Raw genomic sequence first — 17,696 nt, 5'->3', positions numbered from 1 at the left:
ATTCATTGGCCTCACAAGTGTTGAATTCTGAAGAAAAAATATCTTGGGAACTTATGAAAGCAATTTTTTTAATGTTTTTAAATTTATTTTTGAGAGAGAGACAGAGCATGAGCAGGGGAGGGGCAGAGAGAGAGGGAGACACAGATTCTGAAGCAGGCTCCAGGCTCTGAGCTGTCAGCACAGTGCCCGACACGTGGCTTGAACCCTTGAGCCCTGAGATCATGACCTGAGCCAAAGTCGGCCACTTAACTGACTGAGCCACCCAGGCACCCCAGTATTTTGGGTATTTAAAAACCTCCTCAACTTTGGTTATGTAAGTCATAGAGGGCAAGTGACGCTTTTGAAAAAAGAGCTAATTTTTTAGACACAGGACATTGGCAGAGAAAGTTTGTGAAAGAAAAGTGCTCACTGATAAACATTGCATGAGAATTGCTTTCCTCTCCAGGGTTGTTCCAACTGCCTTGAGGCTGTATGGTTAGAATTCACACTACCAGACAGAAATGTCCTTGACACGGTTATGATGATCGCCATCATTGCTTCAGCAAGAGCAATGTTTTAGTGTCTTTTTTTCGTTCTCTTTAAATTATGCTGTTAGCTTTAAGCCTCGGGGCAGAAGTACAGTAAAGTGGATAACTAATTGAAATATTTAAAACAACCAGACAGCAGTATTCATGAGCCATCACAATGAACTAGCACAGAAAACTGCCTCCTCAGTGTAGGTATTGATTAGGTTAGGAAAGATGTTTACCTGCAGATTAAAGGTCCATCAAGGACAGGAATTTGTCTTTTATTCCACATAACATCTTTGTTCACAATGTTAGACACAAATGTGTTTAAAAGAAACCCACTCCTTTTAATATAAGCAGAAGTTGTCCTATGTAGGCATTCTCTGTGGGGGTATATCAATTAGCTAAACAGAGCTGTAATGGTGTTGCATAACACACCATCCTGAAGTTCACGGGTTTAGAACAGCAATCATTTATTCTCATGGATCTGCTCTGCTGACTCATACACCTGCGGGAAAGGAACTGCAAAGTCACATGGCATGGGTTTTGGATCCCAGGAAGAGTGAAGCTTTGGAGCCAATGATGTAATCTACTGCATGGGGATCTCGAGTTTTGAACACAAATTCTAAGATGCCTGTTGGTGACGTATGATTGTGAGAGCATAGTGCCCTACTGAATCACCTTGATGATATATCAAAGTAAACCAGGATCCTTCAACATTATTGCCTGCAATATAGTCTTGCCTGGAGAATGAATTCTTCTGTTTCACTCTTTTTCTATAGATCAATTTGTGGATAACTGACATCTAAACAATATTGAATCTTTCTCCCTAGGGACACAGTGAACCTCCAATATGTAGTGAGGTTCCTATTGCCTTCTGTTTTTAATTTTAGAGTTTATTTGACCTCAGTTACATAGAGCCATCTCTTGTTCTCCTTAAAGCCAGGAACATTTTGATTATTTAGAGATATAAATAATATTACCCAGGTGGAACACAGGGTCTCTTGGATCACAATCTGTCTAAATTAAGTAGGTTTGGGTTGAGAGTACTGCAAAATAAGGAAACTTAATATTGAAGATCATGGCAACTAAGTTTAAACTTCCGTCCCATTGATAACACCTATCCCATCTCAAATGAAAATTGACAGCATTAAGGGTGATAGGTAAATGCTTGAAAGGGCAGGGTGATAAGGCAACTAAAGTAGTATGATGGTTTTTGATCTTACGATCAGCTTCAGAACTTATTAAAAATTCCTTATCAGTATGCAGTGCCTTATGCATCAAACTTTGTACACATAATATTCATTCTTCCCCAAGGTGATAAATCCCCCTCCCTACTTCCCTATTTCCCTGCCAACTCAGATTAATATTCTAAAGTCAGATTTGGTATGGGGTTGCAAAGATCTGGACTTAAATTGAAGAATTTTTTTTAAAAGCCTCAGGCTTTAAAATTTTCATAACATTTGAAAAGTAACATGCAATTCAGCCTTTTCCCAAAAACTGTCAGTATAGCTGAGGACCAGTCTGGTTACCTTTCTGTCTTGATGACTATAGGATTCTGGTGGTTACATCAGAGATGTAACCTAAGGGATCTGGGTCCCTTAGGACAGTGGAAGTGGCATCCTTGTTCCCCATCTACCCAAGTTTGTATTTTTACCCAGATGAGTAAGGGAATATAATTTTAGTCTCTAGGAATTCTAATCTTTGCCAAGTATACCTGAAGTCTTCATCCCATCCTGAGCTTGAGAAAATGGACCTTTGCCACATCAAAAATCAGAGAAAGAGAGGAGAGAAGCCAAGAGTGAATGATGTGATGATACTGTATGGTATCACCCAAGACTTCCAACTGCAATGATACAGGATTTTGAAGAATTGCTTGGAAGGCAGCCCCAACATGGTGACTGTGACTGCCATCTCAGTGAGTGCTCTCCCAGGAGCTGTTCCTAAGAAGTAGCGCCAAGGGAGAAGTACCAGGCAAATCAGCTACCTAGGAATGTGGAGCTATTCTAGGAAGCATGACAGTCTCCACAATTCATAGAGGAACATTTTAGAGCTCTCTTCAAGAGTGGCATATGAGGACTCCCTATGTTAGGAGTTTCCCGTGTCTGAAAGGTCTTGGAAAATGTGACTCACCAGAGAGATTAATGACAAAAGCCCCTCAAATGACTTTTGAACTTAGGGAATTCAAGGTCTCTGATTTTCTCTGGCATCAAAACATGTATTTGTAGCTTTCCTCATGCATAAGGAGATTTGATTTTGGATTGGCCTATCAATAGAGGTCACAGTAAGAAAGAAGAACAGTTTTTCACAAAAACCAACTTAAAATTGGAAACTCCTAAATCTTACATGTGGACTAACCGGTTATGTAATCTTGAATTCCAACCCATATTTTAGATCCCAGTTAAGTCTGAGAATAGGGGATTATACAAGGATGGATATGTCATGGACCTACAAAAGTGGTTTCTTTTGTCTATTTCTCATAGTTTGTAAGGCTTTCGTTGAAATGCACATTTGACAGTAGACAGGGCATATTGGCTGCATACTGATATTCAGCTTAATATAATGAGGAAGAAGAGAGTAGGAGATGATAGCTGTAGTAAGAAGAATTCACTTTGATAAATGTGGATGTCACTAATGCAAATTTAATTGGAACCGATGAATTTTTTGAACTTGGTGTTTTGCCTGATCTCTAATAGGATGTGTAGGGATGTAAGAATTTGTAACAGAAGAATATTTTGTCCCTTTTTAGATTTCATTTAACATTCTCTTATAACACTTATATTTAAATAGAAGCTGATATATTTCCTGTTGTCTGTATTATATAGCTAACAACCCTAACCAGTCTAGTAATCGCTGAATGGTGTCTGCTAAGAGGGGTAAAGATTGTCCTCACACACAAAAAATCTCAACATTTAATTTTGTTCAACCTTCAAGTATGATCAAGAAGTTTCATGTACACTTGGGGCTGGGGTACATATTGAACCTCTGGGCACCTCCCTGTCTGTGCTAGGAATGTGAGTCACCTGGATTTTCACAAAGAGCTATTATTTCTTTTCATTTCTTAGCCTTTGACTTTGCAATATTCTGGGCATCATTTTCATAGCATATCAGAAACAACATATCTGAGTGCATTACTTTTATACCTACATATCTGAAAGTGTTACTTTTATACCTTTTGGATTTCTGACTTGAGAAAATAGCTAATTAGTATCTGGATAATAGTTAGGAATCTGTGGTTATCTATGGGAAAGTAAATTTGAGTGCCATTTTAAAAATGCATCAATATCTACTACAGGAGAGCACACTCATCTTCTCCCCAGTTGTAAGCCTCAGACGATGGTTTCCCTGACACAGATAAGGACTAAAGAAGCACGAGGTGAAGAAAAATAAGGGGCCAAAATAGGAGCAACAGGGGTTAGAGAAGGAAGAGTGAAATAAGGTAAAGAATATGAAGTTGAAATGAACGGGGAGACTTAGGAGTCCTGATTTATGAGAAGAACTGACAGGGTAATCATGTGGAGGTTTCTCTTTATTTTTTTACCACTTGGTCTTTTCCTTCAGCCATCACTATCCTTGCCACTATGGGGTCTTGTTGACACATACCATACTTTAGTAATTGAAGTGGGGATTTACAACCCTGTTGGGACTCATACTTGATTGAGATCAGCCGAGAAAGGAGTAAAGGGGAAGGAGGAAAAGGAAACTCCTGACACAGAAATAAGGGGTTTTGTTGACACATACCTGGTAAGCAAATTAATTATGTAGAGGGAACTGGCTCTTAGGCATTTTGTTATCAAACATCCTATTTTTTTAAAAATAAAATCCTTCACAAAAACCTTTTCTATAATGTTTTCCTCCAAATAAATTGAATTTGTCATGCGTTGTAATACTCTAAGCTGTCAAGAAATACATTTAGGAACTTACTTGTGTTTCTATAAAATATAGTTGATACATGAAAATAAAAGTAAACTACTGCTTATTCTTTTCTTTCATATGAATTTTAAATATCGAGAGTTAGTCATAGTTATTTGGTTGGTACAAATTAATAGCTCACTCTTAAAACCACTCTAGTTTCCTTGAGTGGTCACCTGTTACAACAGTATGCACCGTAATGATCAACCACCAATATCTTAGTGACATATAATAATAAGAATTTATTTCCCACATGTCTGTGGATAGGTAGGCTATAGGTTCACTTCTGTGATTTTGCTGGAATAGCTCATCTCCATCTTTCATCCAAAAGATGAAATCATTTTTCATTTGTCGGTCATTCCCCTCCTGAGGTCAATAGGCTAATCTGGGCATGTTTTCTCATGATAGTGGCAGAAGTGCCAGAGAGTAAGGCCAGTTATAAAAGAGCTTTTATAATTTTCACACTTATAAACTTTGCACACATAAATTGTGCTATCCGTTCTACTAGCCAAAGGCAAATCCTATCATCTAATGTGAAATCAAAGGTGGGGGAATAGACTTCAAGTCTTTCACAGAGGGAACTACAAAGCCACATGGAAAATGGCCTGGGATCAAAGAGGAAAAAGGAATTGGAGCCATTAATGTAATCTAACATATTTTGGAAACCCAAATATGACATTTCTTCATTTCTCTTTTCAGGTGTACATGCATACATATTTATACACAAATGTATACACACTGTATGTGTGTGTATAATGATACATGTATATAATATGTACACAACTCTTTGATTACATAGTAGTGTTTTCTTAAAGAGAAATTTCATTTTTCTTACAGAAATACAACATCGAGAGGAAACCTATTGGTGAGAGGTAAAGGCAACCTGAAGCAATTTTTATGATCGGTGGATTCTGCTTTTTTTGAAGTTGTACTGCATAAGAAGAGGATATTTGAAAGTATTCAAGTAACCAGGTAACCTTGTTGGATAGGGCAATTGTCAGTACTTTCTTTGAATGTTATCAATCACATAATCTGCATTTCTTGTTACCAAAAAAAAAAAAATATAAAATGAATTTCATTTGTTGTAGAGCTGGCAATGGGAAATTGCCTTGAATAGATCAGCAACATAGAGGGAAAAAAGCCCACATACTCAGTAGGCATATCTTTCTCAGCATCCTGTGTATTGCCAAGAGATAGATCAGTAATTGCCTCTAAGGAAATCTTAACCTAGCCCTGCTCAGGTACCTGAGTCACTCTCGAACACTGCCAGTGTGACACTTCCAGTTTTTCACGACTCAGATAAATCACCAAATCTCCCAGAGCTAAGCATTACAGTGTATCTGCAAAGTTACTAGATCTCGTTGTCCTCCCCAGCCCAATTGCAGAAGGCAGAAGTCACTCATCAAAGAATTTTCCCTCCTTCAGCTGTGACCTTCAGCCATTGCTTATCTCATTTCCTGGTGTATCTCCTCTGCCTTCTACCCCCTTTTTCTTGCCTGGATTCTCATTACCATTTCCCGGGCCGTTGAAAGAATTTCCTCAAAAGAACCTGTCTCCTCCGTCTACTCATCTAATCTAATGCATCGTGTGTATTCTCATAGTCTAATCAGTATCCTCCCACAAAACACGTATACACATGCGAGTCCAAGACCTTCTATGTTCTGCATACCCTGGATTTATTCTGGACCCTTCCTTTTTTCCCAGTCTAATCTCCCAACCCATACCAACATCCAGTCAAAGGTGACCAGCTCATTCTACTTTGCCTGGACTCTTCAGGGTTTAGTTGCGAAACTTTCACATCAGTTCCAGACAAACCTGAGTGATTGTTCACTCTAACATACTCTCCCTCACTTGTTCAGACACACACACACGACATAATTTATTTAATGAATATTTATTGAACACCTAGTATGTGCTAGGCACTGTTCTGGGATACCGGAGATGCAGCAGTAAACAACAAGGCAAGGTCTTTTCTTACAGGCTTAAAAATTCTAATACAAAGAGATAGATGATATGCGAAAGATATAAATATGTCAATGGTGATAACTGCTGTGAAGAAGAAAGAGCAAGGGAGAGTGAAGAAGGGGCTGAGTAATATATCTTCCCAGGGGAGGAGGGAAGTTCTGACAAAACGTCTACATGCATTCCATGGTTAATAGTTTGCGTGTCTCCTCATGTGCCCTAAAATATCCAGTTCATTCTTTCATGGGTTCATTAATGTATTATCTCACACCATAAATTTTACTTCAACACCGACTACCCCCTAGACATGGTTTTAGAAATTGTTGACAAAAGAGTGAATGAAACTCACCTACTCCCCACTCTCACAGTTCTTAGAGTTATGCGCAAGAAAGATTTGAACCAATGATCACACAGATATATTTATAATTATAACATGTGATAAGAACTAAGAAGGTACTGAATGGGAAACTATGGGTACTTGACAGCGGGATCTAAATTTGATTCAGGAGTTAAGAATACATTCACAAAAGTATAGACTAGTAGAATGAGCCAGGGAAGGAGTGTTGGGGAGGGAAAACATTCTAGGCCCAAGGAGTAGGACATGTAAAGCTGTGAGGAAGGGACATAAAAGCTTAGTGTGGAGCAGAAAGCAAGCCCATATGTGCAGAGCACAGTGAGTACTAGGTGATGAGTGCTGAGAAGACAGTAGAGAATCGATCAGGGAGGTTTTTATATTCTGAAGACTCTTGGTCTTGGTTGTACTTTGCAGTCACCTAGGATTTTATAAAATCCTGTTGCCTTGATCCCTAGGGAGAACTCTGTAGGGAGTTTCTGGTTTGGAGTACAGATTGGGTGTTGGGTTTTAAAATATTTCTTGTTGGAGGGGCGCCTGGGTGGCTCAAACATCTGACTCTTGGTTTCACTTCAGCTCATGATCTTGTGGTTTGTGAGTTTGAGCCCTGCATTGGGGTCTGTGCCTGCTCAAGACTCTCTCTCCCTCCCTCTCTCTCTGCCCCTCCCCCGCTTGTTCTCTCTCTCTCTCTCTCTCTCTCTCTCTCTCTCTCTCTCAAAAAATAAATAAACTTAAAAAATATTTCTCACTGGTGAATATTTTTCCCAATTATAGGCTTTCACCTGTTTCTTCATGCAAGAAAAGACCCCACCCCAGTTTTTACATATTAGAACCCTGCATATTTTCCCCAGGTTTAAGTGTTACCTTTTCTCGGAAATTTTTCTTCCTTGCCCTGCTGAAGACAACCACTTGTTCTCTTTTCTCTTTGCCCTTTGATGTCTTGTTTATATACAGCATTAAAGAGCATCACAAACTAACATTCTGATTCAATTGCAGACAACTTTGAACTATTTTTCTCACCCATCAGTTGCCTTGTTTGTCCCTGTCTCATTTCTATCCTCCACGCTGCCTCTCAAAATCTTAGTACCTAGACTTGACTCCAGCAGATATTAGGTATGAGTCGGTTAAATTGAATAGACTACCACCGTAAGAGGAGACAAATGCCCAAGACAGTACAATATCTCTAAATCTTAGATTTACATTCATGAGAGTGAATAAGCTTGCATCCAGTCACATTACTTGGCTGTCTCTGAGATAAGCACAGGCAAATGTAATTGTCATTTTTTATTTAGTGTTCTAAGCTGAGATGAAAAAAAGATGGCGTTCTGCAGCCTCTAAATTTGATCTTACCTTAATGGTTTTATTTTCCATTATGAGTTTTTTAAAAGTTTGGAATAAACATGCCGAACTCTTCTTTATTCCTATTTTTCTGGTGAACGATACATCTAAATAGTGTTCATTTGCTTTGGATGTTCCTGGCATCATTTTTAGCTAGTGCCTCTGATCTTGTTAAAGGCAGAATCCATTTTTATTTTTTAATCAAGAATTCTGTCTTTGATAGTGAGTTACTGAGAAAGGAATAGATAAAACCTGAACTATCCAGAGGGAATTTCCCTGGCCTGCTTTGTGGAGATAGTCCAACATCAGGCAGGGTTATTAATCATGCCTCTTTTTATGGACCTCGAGTTCTTCTTGCTCCTGTTGAATAAAAACGAAATTATCTAAATGAAAATTCAAATAATGTATTTCAAACATTCTTGAATGAAAACTAACATATATCCTTAATTCTGTAATCTGTAAGCACAGATGAGTGGAAGGCAGAATAAGATTTCCATTCTAAAACTGCTGTATCATTTCGACTGCCTTTGATGGCAGGTAGAACAAAAGTAAACTCAAAGAAATTTCAAAAGTAGGAAGCATTTTATTTCACTGACCAAAAAGACCTTTCCAAGGTTGGTTAATTCACAGACTCAATGATACCTTTAAGGATCAGGTTTTTCCGGTATCTGTTTTGCCATCTTTCCTGTTTCAAGGAGGTCCTCAGGTTAATTCCTCTCATGATTGTAAGATGGATGCCATAGTTCCAAGCGTCACATCCAAACACAATATCCAGAGAAAGATTCCTTGACCTTCTTTGGTCACCAAAACAAACAAACAAACAAGCCAGGAAACACTTCTGAAGTCATGTTCTTGTTTGCCACTCAGAAGACTTCCTCTCACCATCACCTCTCACCTCATAATTCTGCAACAAGTCCGCATCCAGAGGAAATGGTACCGCCACTGTGGGTCCATTCCAATCAAGAACGATCCCTTGGGGGCTGATTCCCCAAACACATGGCCCTGTGAAGGAGAGTAGATACTTGAACCAAGACTGAGGAAAGGTACGAGAGTGAGAACAGCGGGGGGAACCAACTAACAGTGTCTGCCAAAACTGGCATGGGACTTAAGAGAACTGAATTGTAGACCATTATATTTCTTCTTCAAACCAGGAGGTTACAACATTAAAATCAGAGGCTTTAGGAAGGCTACTTTAAAACTTTGTTGATTTTAAAATTTCAAAAATGTGAGGAAAAGCCTCTTTTAAGAAAAAGCAGTATTCACATTAGTTTATTTGTTGTATTAAAGTATTGCAAACTGAGTCCTGGCCTAGAGGATTTTAAATAACCAAGTCTTTAAAGTTTTCAACAGTGGCCTCTGGATTTCTTTCTCCTGCATTTTTTTTTTTTTTTTTTTTTTTTAATGAAACAAAATTTTAACACTGTGGGCATTTTTACACCGTGTGTGTCTACAGTGTGAAAATGTGATATTGATGGTAGGTTGGGGGACTCAGGAGCATGGTGTGGGTCAGCAGTTAGTGTCAGGATTTGGAGTCGGGGTTCAGGTTAAGGAGATAAGCTGTTAGAGTTGAAGGGATGATGAGTGTGTCTAAACTTGAGGGAAAGAGGGGGATGGGGCTAATTGAACTGTGGAGCTGCGGCAGGGGACCATTTCCCAGATTGGAGTTTACTTTCATCAGGAAGTGAAATTCTAAGAGGCTATTGCTAAATAGACTGTATAAATTACTCTGATGGAAAAAGCACTGCTTTCCTGCCCAGGAGACTGTCCGATACTTGGTAGTCAGAGGATTATTCTACTCATTTGCACAAGGAATCTCAAATAACTGTGATGTTTTGATATCTCCAGAGGGTGAGCACACTAGTCCAGAGATGACTAGAAACTCTCGGGTGAGCAGCAGTACACAAGGACAGAGACCAGCGGGCAGTAGGCGTGAGGATTCTTCCTTCAGTATGTTTCACAGCAGAGGCCCTGGCAGGGGCTACAAGTCATAAACATGTTTACTCTCTTAGGTAATGAGAAAGTTTTTATATTTTTATTATGCCTAGTCAGACATTTTTTTTCTCCAATGCTAAATTATCTTTGCTAGAAGTTTATTTAGGATTTTTATACTGATGTTTGTAATTGTTTTCTTTTCTCTTACTGTTCTCAGTTTTTTTTAATTTTAATTTTTTTATTAAAAAAATTTTTTTAATGTTCATTTTTGAGAGAAAGAGAGGGAGAGAGTGCTTGCATGTACACACGCAAGACGGGGAGGGGCAGAGAGAAAGGGAGACACAGAATCTGAAGTAGGCTCCAGGCTCTGAGTTGTCAATACAGAGCCCTAGGCGGGGGCCTGAACCCACAAACCATGAGATCATGACCTGAGCCGAAGTTGGACGCTCAACCAACTGAGCCACCCAGGCTCCCCATTTTTAAATTTTCTTAATGTTTACTTCTTTTTGAGAGAGAGACAGTGAGCAAGCGAGCAAGAGAGGGAGCACATGAGCAAGGGAGAGGCAGAGAGAGAGAGAGACACACACACACACAGAATCCGAAGCAGGCTCCAGGCTCTGAGCTGTCAGCACAGAACCCAACACGGGGCTCGAACCCACGAACTGCAAGATCCCCACCTGAGCCGAAGTCAGCTGCTTAACTGACTGAGCTACCCAGGCGTCCCTGTTCTTACTCAGTTTTGTTATTAAGGTTATATTAGTCACATCAAATGATGCAATTAGCTTTCTCTTATTTTGGGGTTCTTTGAGATGTTTGTTTAAGACAGGACTTCTAAGTTCCCTGAATATCCAGTAAAGATTTTCCTGCAGACTCACCTGGCCTTGTTATCCTTCATGACATAGGATTGTTATTGTTCTTTCTCCCTGACACAGTCTAGTTTCCTACATTGTTACTGGTATTTGTATATTTTCTATTTCTTTTTGGGTTATTTTGGCATTTATAATTCCTAGATTATCCATTTCATTTAATTTAATTTTTTTCAAAATATTGGGAACATTTCTTTTATTTCAGTATGAGTTTCAGACTGGTTCATTATACAAGACAATTATGTATCACTGAATAATACTAAGTCATACTGTTAAGCTGGAACATTAATCACCATGGATATATTTTGAGGATCAGGCTTGCTGTGGTAGGTTTTAGGGGAGAGAGTGTCAAGAATGATACCAAGATTGAAGCATATCCTTATCTGGCAAATACTACAAGTGCTGGTTTAACAGGTGGCAAAAGTCTATGGGTAGAGCAGTAATTTGCGCCAACAAGCCTTTGTTTCCTGTCTTGCAACCCAAAGGGTGGATTACAGTTTATATTCATTTAAATATGAATTTACGTGTACTGAAAGACAGAAACGTTAAAAAAATTAATCTTTATTTATGTATTTTGAGAAAGAGAGAGAGCTGGCGTAGGGCAGAGAGAGGGAGACAGAGTATCCTAAGCAGGCTCTGAACTGTCAGCATAGAGCCTGATGTGGGGCTTTAAGTCACGAACCATGAGATCATGACCTGAGCTGAAGTTGGCCGCTTAGCCAACTGAGCCATCCAGGTGCCCCAAAAGACCGAAACATTTAAACAGTAATGTGGTATGAGGGAAATTCATGAAGTTGAGCTCCATGAGGGTGAGGGTTTTTTGTCATTTTTATCTCCCACTCTGTTTCCAGAGAGTGAAACAGTGCCTAGCACATGGTAAGTGCTTAATAATTTCTTAAATGAAGGAAAATCTGAAAACCTAATACTCATAACAACTTTGTTACTATAATTGCAAACACTTACTTTGTGCTTGCTCTATAGCAGAAATCATTCTAGGGGTGCCTGCGTGGCTCAGTCAGTTAAGCGTCTGACTCTTGATTTCAGCTCAGATCATGATCTCGTGGTTTGTAAGTTTGAGTCCCACATCAGGCTCTGCACTAACAGTATGGAGCCTGCTTGGGATTCTCTCTCTCTCCCCCCTCTCTCTGTCTCTCTCAAAATAAATAAACTTAAAAAAGAATAGAAATCATTTGAATTCTTGTGTCAGTTTATCTAAATCCTTAGGAAATTGTATAGCCGTTAGATGTCTTTATGCCATTTCTGTAGTGTTTTCATTACTGTGGGGTTTTTAAAAATATGTTTTGAAGTCAGGAAGTGTGATAACTTCTAGTTTTGTTCTTCTTTCTCAAGATTGACTTGGCTATTTGTGGTCTTTTGTGGTTCTATATGAATTTTAGAATTAAAAAAAAATTTCTGTTAAAAATGTCGTTGGGGTTTCTATGGGGATTGCGCTGAATATGTAGATTGCTCAGGTAGTATAGACATTTTAACAATGTTAAGTCTTCAAATCCATGAACACAGGATGTTGTTCCATTGTTTGTGTCTTTTTTAATTTCTTTCATCAGTTTTTTATGGTTTTTAGTATACATGAATTTAACTCCTTAACTAAACTTTGTCCTAAGTATTTTATTCTTTTTGTTGCTATTTTAAGTGGGATTATTTTTGTAATTTCCTTTTAAGCTAGTTCATAGTTATTGTAACTGATTTTTTAGTAAAAAGGTTTTTTTCCATTTTTATTGAGAAATAATTGGCATACATCACTGTATAAATTTACGTGTACATCATGATGGTTTGATTTACATATATTGTGAAATGATTACCACTATAGGTTCAGCTAACATCCATCTTCTCATATAGATACAATAAAAAGGAAAGAAAGAAGAAAAAAGGGGAAAAAAACTTTCTCCTTGTGATAACTCTTACGATTTACTCTCTTAATGACTTTCCTGTATGATATTATCTACTTAGACTTATTTATCTTATAACTGGAAGTTTTACCTTTTGACCACCTTCCTCTGATTGTCCCCTGTTCCCGGCCTCTGGTAACCACAAATCTGATCTCTTTTCCCTGAGTTTTGTTTTGTTTTTTAGATTCCACATGTGAGTGAGATCATACGGTAAGTCTCTGACTTTTTTCACTTAGCATAATGCCTTCAAGTTCCATCCCTGTTGTCACAAGTGATAGGATTTCCTCATTTTTCTATGGTTGAATAATAATCTGTGTGTGTGTACATGTATACCCACAACTTCTTTATCCATTCATCCACAAGTAGACACTGAGGTTGTTTCCATGTCTTGGCTGTTGTAAATGATGCTGCTGTGAACATGGGTGCAGACATCTTTTGAGTTAGTGTTTTCATTTCCTTTGGCTATATTCCCAGAAGTGGAATTGCCAGATAAGATGGTAGTTCTGTTTTAAATTTTTTGAGGCTCCTCCATACTGTTTTCCATACTGGGTGTACCAATTTACAGTCACACCAACAATGCATGAGGGTTCTCTTTTTTCCATATTCAGGCCAGCAGTTGTTAGGTCTGTCTCTTTAATGATGGCCATTCTAAGATGTGAGGTGACATCTCATTGTGGTTTAAATTTGCAATACCCTAATGACTAGCAATGTTGAGCATCCTTTCATGTATCTGTTAGCCTTTTGTATATCTTCTTTTGAGATGTGTCTATTCAGGTTATTATTATTTTGGAGGGGTTGTTTTTTTTAATGAGTTCTTCATATATTTTGGATATTAACCACATACAAGATAAATGATTAACAAATATTTTTTCCTGTTCCACAGGTTGTCTTTTTTACTTTGTAGATGGTTTCCTTTGCTTTGCAGAAGCTTTTTAGTTTGACATAGTCTCACTTGTTCATTTATAATTTTGTTGCTTGTGCTTTAGATGTCCTATTCAAAAAATCATTACCAAGACCCATGTCAAGGAACTTTGTTTCTGTGTTTTCTTTCAGGAGTTGCTTGGTTTCACACCTTACATTTAAGTCTCTCATCCGTTGTGAGTTAATTTTTGTGAGTGGTGCATGATCAGGGGGATTCGGTTTCATTCTTTGACATGAGAATATCCAGTTGTCCCAACGCCATTCATGGAAAGAACTGTCTTTTCTCTATTGAAGATTCTTCCTTTTAAGTTTTTATTCTAATTCCAATTAGTTAACTTAGAGTGTTACATTAGTTTCAAGTGTACGCTTATAAGTATTCTTGGCTCCCATATCAAATATTAGTTGACCATATATGTATGGGTTTATTTATGAGTTCTTGATTCTATTCCATTGGTCTATTTGTTTTTTATGCCAGTAACAAACTGTTGTGATGATCATAGCTTTATAGTAAAGCATGAAATTAGGAAATGTGATGCCTCCTGCTGTGTTCTTTCTCAGGATTTCTTTGGCTACTTAGGGTCTTTTGCAGTTCCATATAAATTTTAGGAGTGTCTGTTTTTTACTGATGTAAAAAATGCCATTGGAATCTTTGTAGGGATTGCATTGAATCTTTAGATGGATTTTGGTGGTACTGACATTTTAACAATCTTAATTCTTCTAATCTATGAACATGGGATGCAGTTCCATTTATTTGTGTTCTCTTTGATTGCTTTCATCAAAATCTTAGAGTTTTCAGATGAGAGATCTTTTACCTTAAATTTATTTCCAAGTATTATATTGTTTTTTATGATATTGCAAATGGGATTGGTTTCTTTATTTCTTTTACAGTTAACTCATTGTTGATATACAGAAATACTACTGATTTCTGTATGTTAATTTTGTATCCTGCAACTTCTTTGAATTCATTGATTAGGTCTAACAGTTGTTTTGGTTGAATGTTTAGGATTTTTCTATGTGTAAAATCATGTCATCTGCAAGTAGAATTTTACTTTTTAATTTCCAGTTCTGATACCTTTTATTTATTTTTCTCTACCTAGAGTTTCAAGTACTATGTTGTATAAGAGTGGTGAGAGTGGGTACCTTCTCTACCTAGGATTTCGAGTACTATGTTGTATAAGAGTGGTGAGAGTGGGTACCTTCTCTTATTCATGAGCAAAAGCTTTTTTTTTTATTTTTTAAGTTTTAATTTTTTTAAGTTTACATCCAAATTAGTTAGCATATAGTGCAACAAGGATTTCAGGAGTAGATTCCTTAGTGCCCCTTACCCATTTATCCCATCCCCCTCCCCAACCCCTCCCAAAACCTTCAGTTCTCCATATTTATGAGTCTCTTCTGTTTTGTCCCCCTCCCTGTTTTTATATTATTTTTGCTTCCCTTCCCTTATGTTCATCTGTTTTGTCTCTTAAAGTCCTCATATGACTAAAGTCATGTGATTTTTGTCTTTCTCTGACTAATTTCACTTAGCATAATACCCTCCAGTTCCATCTGCATAGTTGCAAATGCAAGATTTCATTCTTTTCTATTGCCAAGTATTACTCCATTGTGTGTGTGTGTGTGTGTGTGTGTGTGTGTGTGTGTGTGTACACACACACCACATTTTCTTTATCCATTCATCCATTGATGGACATTTGGGCTCTTTCCATACTTTGGCTATTGTGGATAGTGCTGCTATAAACGTGGGGGTGCATGTGTCCCTTTGAAACAGCACACCTGTATCCCTTGGATAAATGCCTAGTAGTGCCATTGCTGGGTCGTAGGGTAGTTCTATTTTAGTCTTCTGAGGAACCTCCATACTGTTTTCCAGAGTGGCTGTACCAGCTTACATTGCCACCAACAATGCAAAAGAGATCCTCTTTCTCTGTATCCTCACCAACATCTGTTGTTGCCTGAGTTGTTCATGTTAGCCGTTCTGACAGGTGGAAGGTGGCATCTCATTATGGTTTTGATTTGTATTTCCCTGATGATGGGTGATGTTGAGCATTTTTTCATGTGTCAGTTGGCCATCGGGATGTCTTCTTTGGAGCAATGTCTATTCATGTCTTTTGCCCATTTCTTCACTGGATTATTTGTCTGTTGGGTGTTGAGTTTGATAAGTTCTTTATAGATATTGGATACTAACCCTCTATCTGATATGTCATTTGCAAATATCTTCTCCCATTCTGTCAGTTGCCTTTTAATTTTGTTGATTGTTTCCTTCGCTGTGCAGAAGCTTTTTATTTTGATGAGGTCCCAGTAGTTCATTTTTGCTTTTGTTTCCCTTGCTTCCGGAGACATGTTGAGTAAGAAGTTGCTGTGGGCAAGATCAAAGAGGTTTTTGCCTGCTTTCTCCTCGAGGATTTTGATGGCTTCCTGTCTTAGATTGAGGTCTTTCATCCATTTTGAGTTTATTTTTGTGTATGGTGTAAGAAAGTGGTCCAGGTTCATTCTTCTGCATGTCACTGTCCAGTTTTCCCAGCACCACTTGCTGAAGAGACTGTCTTAATTCCATTGGATATGCTTTCCTACTTTGTGAAAGATTAGTTGGCCATATGGTTGTGGGTCTACCTGAGGAAAAGCTTTTAGAGGAAAAGCTTTCCTTTTAACAGGTGAGTGTGATGTTAGCTGTAGACTTGTCATACGTGGTCTTTTTACATTGAGATTAAGTTCCTTCTATGTCTAATTTGTTAACAGTTTTTATTATCAGTGGATGTTGAATTTTTTCAAATGCTTTTTACGTGTGTGTTGAGATTATCATACAATTCTTTTCTTTCATTCCATTAATGCAATGTATCATATTGATTGGCTTATGTTGAACCATCCTTGTATCCTGGGGTAAATCCCACTTGACTGTGGTGAATGATCCTTTTAATGTGATGTTGGATTCAGTTTGCTGATATTTTGCTGATCACTTTTATATTTGTATTTACCAGGGTTATTTTCCTGTAGTTTTATTTTCTTATGGTGTCTTTGTTTGGCTTTAGTTTCAGGGTAATGCTGGAGTCATAAAATGAGTTTGGAAGAATTCCTTCCTCTTTAATTTTTTGGAAAAGTTTCAAAGAGATTGGCATTAATTCTTTTTTAAATGTTGGTAGAATTCACCAGTGAAGCCATTTTGTGTGTGCTAGTCACAAAAAGAGAAATATGGTATCATTCTACTTAGAGGAGGTACCTTGAGTAGTCAAATTCATAGAGATACAAAGTAGAATGTTGGTCACTAGGCAATATGGGGAGGGAGAAATGGGAGTTATGGTTTAATGGGTATAAAATTTTAGTTTTACAAGATGAAAAGAGTTTTGCAGATGGTTTGAGTTTTGAGCAACAATGTGAATGGATTTAACCTTCCTGAACTATGCACCTGCATGTGGTTAAGATGGTAAATTTTATGTTACGTGTATTTTGCCATAGTTAATTGTTTTAAATGTACATGAATCTGCTAATTAGAAGTAGGTGAGATTTGTTTTCAGTGTTTAGTCTGACAATTATAAAACAAGGAGTTAAAATATATCACTGTTTCTTCCAGCTTAAGGTAAGTTTTAGATCTGAAAATTAGCTAGAATATGTACTAGAATTATTCTGTTTTTGATTTATGAATTCAACCTTAATATATATGTCCATTGCTACTTCAAGGACCAAATCAATTATTGTTTCCTCTGACACACATCTCAAAATAATTCTTTTTTTGTTGTTTTGAGTAGAATTCTGTAATTATTGCTAGACTGACCTACATAGTGGTACATATGTTTACCTCTACCATTTAATGTTGGGGATTACCTTTTAGATAATTTTGTTTCCTTGGTTCTTAGTATTGTGCCAGTCATACAGCAGGCAGAAAATAAGAGTTTACTCAATTCACTGAGCAAACATTTTTTAAGCACTTAATATACACAAGGACTAAGTATGGTAACCAACTGGAATTTAAATAAAAACTTAAAATATATATATATATATATATATATATATA

The 17,696-nt window shown here is 37.6% G+C and overlaps 1 long non-coding RNA gene across 1 annotated transcript in view; it reads left to right on the top strand.

Moving 5' to 3' along the window:
• Positions 1–17,696, top strand: part of LOC121026048 (uncharacterized) — a 552,687-nt gene that overhangs the window by 461,588 nt on the left and 73,403 nt on the right. The window contains exon 3 of the long non-coding RNA XR_005788241.1: positions 5,256–5,390. This is a non-coding gene — a long non-coding RNA (uncharacterized LOC121026048). The remainder of the gene's footprint in view (positions 1–5,255; positions 5,391–17,696) is intronic.

Source organism: Herpailurus yagouaroundi, unplaced genomic scaffold (assembly GCF_014898765.1).
Source record: "Herpailurus yagouaroundi ecotype Mexico unplaced genomic scaffold, PumYag 67793, whole genome shotgun sequence".
Lineage (NCBI taxonomy): Eukaryota > Metazoa > Chordata > Mammalia > Carnivora > Felidae > Herpailurus > Herpailurus yagouaroundi.
The sequence above is the reverse complement of the archived record's forward strand: the minus strand, read 5'-3'. Positions and strand labels throughout refer to the sequence as shown.